Consider the following 7,121-nt stretch of genomic DNA (forward strand, 5'->3'; position numbering starts at 1 on the left):
CTAGGCACAGATATTGAGGGCTTCCATACATGGTTATCACCGATCAGTGTAAATAACAGATTGCTGTCAGAAACCTGCATTTGGAGACAAGGGTCACAAACAAAAATTAAGTCCTTGCTCAATTATGGTGTAAATGCATTGTGAAGAAGGCAGTGCCATTGGTCACCCACTTTTTATGTGAAGTCTAATTTGATTCTGCAATCTTGTAATCTGGATGTACGTTCAAGTGACTGTTCAGGTTTGTCAGAGACTGTGAAGAGCAGTGTAGTTCCTGTGGGCTAAGTGTCCATATGATCAGCTACAAGCTCAGCTTTTAGTCCCTTGTCACCCTTACACCTTACAGTGCTCCTCAGCTAACAGGTCCTCTCTAGCAACCCACCATTGCATCTGGCTTCCAAGTTACAGGAAATCCAGCTTGGTATTGCAGAGATTTGGTGACCTTTGATAATAGCAAACACCTATGCTATATCATCCTGACTTAAAAAGGAAATCAACGTGGAGAAAGAGGAGGGGTTGTCTCGTGTTGAGTTCTGTAACACAATCAGTATAATCTGGAGGCTGACTGCCTAAATCATCTCAACGGAAAAGTGTGCAGCCACTCAGAGCCCGGTGGGTGAAGACTCTCATCACTTTTCTGTGAGTTTCTGACTTCTAGTCTTATTAGGTACAGAGTCAGTGAGGCTGAGTCGGCTTGGTGTATTCAAGTGCAGACTGGATATCATAGCATGCAATTTCAGGGAAATTCACTACTCTCCCCCCCCCCCCGAAACCTGTCCAGTCATGGAAATAACGTGTTTGTCTAAAGTAAATTCTCCGAAGCTCAATAAGAGGCTTTCTCCACGTTTGCAGACTCCAGGTCCTAAGACCTGCACAGAGCATTTGATGACTACCAAGCCACTCAAGTAAGGGTCTCTGCAGTGTTCTCAGGGACGTAGCACGTCATCAGGGAGAAGCCTCATCAGACAATTAGTCTTTACCTTCTATCATTTCTTCCTTTATGTAGAAGAAACTATGTTCAGGGTTTCTTTCCATCTCTCCACAGGTTGAGGGCATCCACACAAGTGCACAAGAAGGGGAGGGGCTGGGGAAGCCTAAATAGAAACAAATGTGGAGTGACTGGGAATGGAATCCCAGGAGGGAGAGCAGAGGTGGGTCCAGGGACAGTGTAACCTGCTGAGCGCAGATGTGGGCTCCAGCACGGGGACTAAAGAATGGGCGGGATTTGCTTTATATTTTTTAGCCCTTGGACAGACTTGTGTGAGCACACTGATTCTTTACAAAGCCCTTAATTTCTATGTGTGTCAGCACAGTGGAGTGTGTTTCAGACACCGCAGGGGATCCTGTCTCTCCCAACAAAAGTTTTAGTCCAGCCCAGGGTCTTATTTTTCTCTTTGCAAAAAGAATGTTGTGTGGTCTTCAGACAGAGTGAATAGTTCAGCTCATAAATTCCCCGAGACCGCCCTGCACAGAGGTGAGGACTCGGCTGCTCACATGCGCTTCCAACCTTGACCTGTAGGGTTCTTTGTCACGGTGCGGCAGAGTCTTTTCATATTAATACCAATTTATCATTATTCCCATTAAATGCCTTTTTTTTTCTTGGTCTGAGAGAAAGAGACAGAAAACATCTGCATATCCAGGAATATTAGCTACAGTTGGTGTCTCAAGTGAGAATCAGTCTGACAGCCCCATTTGTTATATCTGGGTAGGCTTTATTATGTAGACGCCTGCATTTGAACTTTCCCTCTATAAGAACCGAAAGAGTCTCTAATGTATTCATATCATGCTTTAAAAACAACATTTTGAAATAAGGAAGGGGATAGCAACTGTAGATAACATTTCCGTTCTAATAAGAGAGGCCAAATGTTAGCCAAATTTGAAACAACAGCAATGAAGACCTTTTAGAGATGTTATTAGCTCCAGAGCCTTAGGGTGCTTGTTTCTAGCTCTGCTCTTTGTCCCTGGTGTTTTGTTAGACTCGGAGTGATGGCTTTTGCTTCCCTGTGTTTATGTCACCTTTTCCATGCATCAGGCTAATAACTCGGGCCTTTTTGAAAGCAGTGTCACAATGCTGGCCACTGGTGCTAAAACGTGCCATTGTTAAACCAAGACACCATCCTCCACACGTCTACCTCCAAATCTCTCCTTTCCCAGCTATTAAGAAATCTGCCACTCAAGGCTTAGTAAGCTAAATGCTTAGGAAGTAAGCAAGTAAGTAGCATAGTTACGGCAAACTGTCAAAGATCTGGGTAACTGCTCAGATGGCCATGAAAGCTGGGACATAGTTCCATCACCGATGCCCAGCAACAAGGCAAAGGACACCGTGGGTGTTTTCTTCTCCCTCCCGCTTTCCCTGCAGTATTTCTTAAATAAGTTTCAGTTCTCAGCACCAGGAAATGGGAAATAAAACAGGACTCCAGTTCTGAGGACGGGTGGTCAGTACACAGTTGTTCATGTGACTCTGTGAAAGTCCAATAAGTTTATTGTTTTATGTCAACATGTTTTAGCATTTCCCAGGTGAGTAATCTTCTAGTAAGCCACTTGCTTGCTGTAGATTTGATTTTTAAAGCACTCCAGAGCAGCAGTGCTCATATTTCCATGTCAATTAAAATAAAAATGTGTGAATTACGGCACTCACAGGCCTTGTCAGATGTAAATAGAATTGTGATTTTCCCTTCTCCTTTGTGACCCTCTGTTGAATTTCTCTGGGTCTTTATCACTTCCCCTTAGGGCCTTGAATTACCTATTCTTGACTCCTTGTCTTTGGTTCATTACATTTCTTGTCCTTTTATTTGAAGACCTTTTCATTCATTCACTCATTCATTCATTCATTCATTCATTCACCCATTCATTAGTCCAGTCATTTGCTTTTCAGCTGAAACATAGTGACTCACAAGTTTCTACCGGACTTCTCTCTCTGGTGTCCTTTAGTCTAAAGGAGAGATGCAGCCTGTCAAAGGGAACTGTAAGGGTAGATGTCATAAATGTGAGAGAGATCCAAGCTGGGGTTTTTGGGTGTGATGGGTGAAAGATGAAGAAATACCCATGAAATGGAGACTCACTTCTCATAGGAAATGTAATATTTTATTCTCAGTATTAAACAATACCACACTGAAAGTGAAGGTTTCTTCCATAGAGACACCAAGCTGAGAGAAAATTACTCATTTAGAATTCTGGAGATCAGTTAAGGTCTCGGCATCCTCATATAAGCCCATCAAATCGGGAAGGGATTCTAGGTACAAATACCAGAAAGTTAGCAGCTTTTGGCACACTCATCTGTGCCTCCTGCTTCCCACATCCTCTAACCCAGGACCATGCCACTGAGAGGAAACATCCTCTACCAGGTAACCTGTCTTTGAGCAGAAACAAAAAGGGAACTGTGTTCAGTGTTTTGTCCATTCTGGGGACTGTATCTAGTCACCGAAAGCTGTGTGTTCCCAGTGGCACACTGTGATTGCATTTGCACAGGCAGATGCCCTCAGTCACAAGAGATTAAAGGCTTTCAAGAAGCATGCTAAGGGAATTTGAGAGGCCCTAAAGCACACGTGATCCCATCCCCAACCCTACCCCAACCCAACCCCCTGCTGCAGAAAGCCAGTTGATAAAGTCCAAGAGGGGTGGACTATCATTTTTCCAAATGCCTAAAGTCTAAACTCATTATCACCACTGACATCGTGATCAGGCACACAAAGGAACAGGGCATCATGGCATAATGAAAAGACAGAAGTTAAACCACAGAGCCTGACCCAGGAGAGATGCAGATGGATGAGCCACCTAACAAATATATATTTTTTAAATAACAGTAAAGAAATAGCCCATATTAAAAGAGAACACAGAGAAGTAATCTCATTGGGTGAAGCATGCATGAACAAAAGGAGAAAACTAACCAAGGGACAGGGAAAATCTATACAAACAAACAAACAAACAAACAAACACAAATTGTAATTAAGAAACATAATTGAACTAAGAAGGTCTCTGGAAAAAGGGTCCCAGTACTTGACTGGGTCAGGAAGAGGAACGATCAGGAACTTCACATAGATGGACTAAAACCATTGTGTCTCAGCAGCAAAAAAGGAGAAAGGAAGAAAGAACAAACAGAATTAAGGAGCTTGTAGGGTGCTGTGGCTGGCGGGGTGCTGTGGCTGGTAGGGTGCTGGGGCTGGCAGGGTGCTGGGGCTGGTAAAGTGCTGGGGCTGGTAGGGTGCTGGGGCTGGTAAGGTACTACTACTAAGCAATTCAGTGCAGTGTATTATTAGTAAAGTTCTGGAAGGATAAGAAAGGAACAGAGAACATATTTGATAAAATAATGGCCAGAAATTTCTTCAATTAAAAAAGGGAAAATTGGACATGCAGATCCAAAAAACCTAAGAACTTCATCGAGAACAAAGTAGGAAAACTGGATAGTTAAAGTTCCAAGACAAAAACTGGGATTTTTTTTTTTTAAAGGCAAGAAGGCAACAGCTTATTGCATACAAGTGAGCTTTGATAAAGCATAAAACAGATACCTAGAAGGCCAGATAGGGTGGGATGTTATTCACAAGTGTTAGAAATCAAGCCAGAGATGTCCTTCAAAAATAAAGAACTTAAAGCTTCTTTGGGTAAACAAAAACTAAAGGAGTTAATTACTGCAAGATCTTCCCAACAGTAAATGCTGGAGGAAGTCTTTTGGCAAGAAGAAATGCAGGAAGATAGACAGTCCCACAAATCAAATTCTAGAGGGAGAATAAACTTATACACACATATAGTAAATTGTAGTGTGGTAATTTTGGTACACACACTTTTAATTCTTGTATGAATGAACTTAAATGACAAAACAAAATATAAATCTATGTTAGTGAGTATACATTATATAAAGATATCATAAGATAGGGCAGTAGATGGAGCAAATGGGAATAGAACTTTTGTATTCCGTTGAAGTTAAATGGCTATAACTTTAACACATGTTATGGCTTGCAACCATAACCACAAAGAACTATTAGTAGAATACACAGGCTGTCCTGGTTTCATTTTTGACAAAACACAACTTGGGAGACAAAGAGCTTACTTACTTGGCTTGCAAATCCAGATTTCAGTGCATTATTGTGGGACTTCAAACAGCTGGTCACATCACACCCATAGTCAAGAGCAGAGATGTATATGAATGTTTGATTACTTATTTGTGTTCAGCTTAATTTCTGAAGTCTTATGTAGTTCAGAAGCCCCTCCTTAGGGAATGGTGCTGCCCACAGTGGGCTGAATCATCCCACATCAATTAATTTATTTAACACAATCCTCCACAGACATGTCCCTAGGACGACTCAATGTGGACAATCCTTTATTGGGACTCTCTTCCAGGTGATTCCCAGGTGTCAAGTTGACAATTAAAGCTAATCATCAAATCATATCTTTTAATTTCACACACACACACACACACACACACACACACACACACACACACACACACACTGCATAAAGTTAATCTAACCAGCAGGAGAGGAGGTGAAATCACCAACATTGATGAGTTTGGCTGAGTTAATTTTAACCCTTATAGGTGACTTTGAGGGGTTCAAAGCTTTATTGGAGAAAATAACTGAAGATACCTACGGTTAGAAATGAGTCTGGAGAGATGATTAAATTGTTGCTATAACCTCATTAAAGAGCTTTAGTAGCTGATGAGGTGCTTCTTATGGACAGGCAGAGAAGGTGTCTCTTCCTTGTGGAACTGCTATGGGCTTGGTTGACATGACAGCAAGAGATGTAGAACATTACATACTTAGACAGGGTTTGAGGGAAGTGCCCCCAACTCTGAAAGAAATTCTGTGAGGAAATTGCTCTCAAATAGCGTGGCATACCAGAGAAATAATCTTTCCTGATAAGAAGAGTCCATTAATGTGGCAAGCTTCATAGTCATTTTTAAAACAATATTTATCATTTGAAGTTTTCGTACATATATACAATGTATCTTGATTGTATCCATCCCTCATTTCCCACCTCCAACTCCTCCCAAATTCGTTTCCCCCTGTTTTCTTTTTAACCCACTGGATTCAGTTTATATGCTTTTTATATGCACAAGAGCATGAGCTCATCCACTGGGGTATACTCAACCTACCAGTGGACACATTCTTAAAGAAATGTGACTCTCGTCTTTCCTTATGCAGCCATTGCTGGATCACAGCTGCCAAAATGAAATTCAGTCCCTCTGTGACTTCTGGCCAAAGCAAGAATGCCAAACGGCATTTCAGTGCACCTCCACACATTCAGAGGAAGATCACGTCTTCCTGTTTTCAAAGAGCTGAGACTAAAGTATAATGTCCAGTCTGTGCTCATTCAAAAGGATGATGACGTTCATGTTGTCCGAGAACACTACAAAGGCCAGCAAATGGCAAAGTGGCCCAAGTGTCCAGGAAGAAATAGATCATCTACATTAAACGAGCCCAGTGAGAAAAGGGTTAATGGCGCAACTCTCCACGTGGGCATCCACCCCAGCAAGGTGGGTACCACCAGGCTAAAGCTAGACAAGGAACACAAGAAGATCCTGGAAAGGAAAGCCAAGTCCCGACAAATAGGAAAGGAGAAGGACAAATACTGGGAAGAAATGATGGAGAAGATGCAGGAGCAGAGGTATTTCATATACGACTTTCATTAAAGACTGCTTAGTTTTAAAATAAAATGTGACTCTCTCCACAAGCAGCCTACAACAGCCAGAGTCTTCCGGGCTAGGGGTAGAGCCTAAGGGGCCTCTTTGATCTCCATAGTGGAATTTGTAATTTCTTTGACTTTATTCAGGCTTGTGTATGTAACCACAGCTGCTCTGAGTTCATGTGTGCAATAGTCATACTCTCACCGATGAACAGTATTTCATAACATTCTTCCCCATCCTCTGGCTCTTACATGTTTCCTTCCTCCTCTTCTGCAAATTTTCCTCAGCCTTTTGGAGGTGGGGTGGGGGTGGGGTTGTTGTGGAAGTCTCATTCAGGTCTGAACATTCTCAGTGACTTTTTCTCTGACGGAGACAATTCTCTGACCAGGCTTGAGAATAGCACATATCTAGGGATATAAGCATATATATTTAGAAGGCAGTTTGACAAAATGACTATTTAGAAAATTGTATCGGCCGGGCGTTGGTGGCACACACCTTTAATCCC

The 7,121-nt window shown here is 42.1% G+C and overlaps 1 pseudogene; it reads left to right on the plus strand.

Annotated features, from left to right (window-relative positions):
• Window positions 1–6,159: 6,159 nt before the first annotated feature.
• Window positions 6,160–6,622, plus strand: LOC117705585 (ribosomal protein uL24-like pseudogene; annotated as a pseudogene).
• Window positions 6,623–7,121: the final 499 nt, after the last annotated feature.

Source organism: Arvicanthis niloticus, chromosome 3, assembly GCF_011762505.2.
Source record: "Arvicanthis niloticus isolate mArvNil1 chromosome 3, mArvNil1.pat.X, whole genome shotgun sequence".
Lineage (NCBI taxonomy): Eukaryota > Metazoa > Chordata > Mammalia > Rodentia > Muridae > Arvicanthis > Arvicanthis niloticus.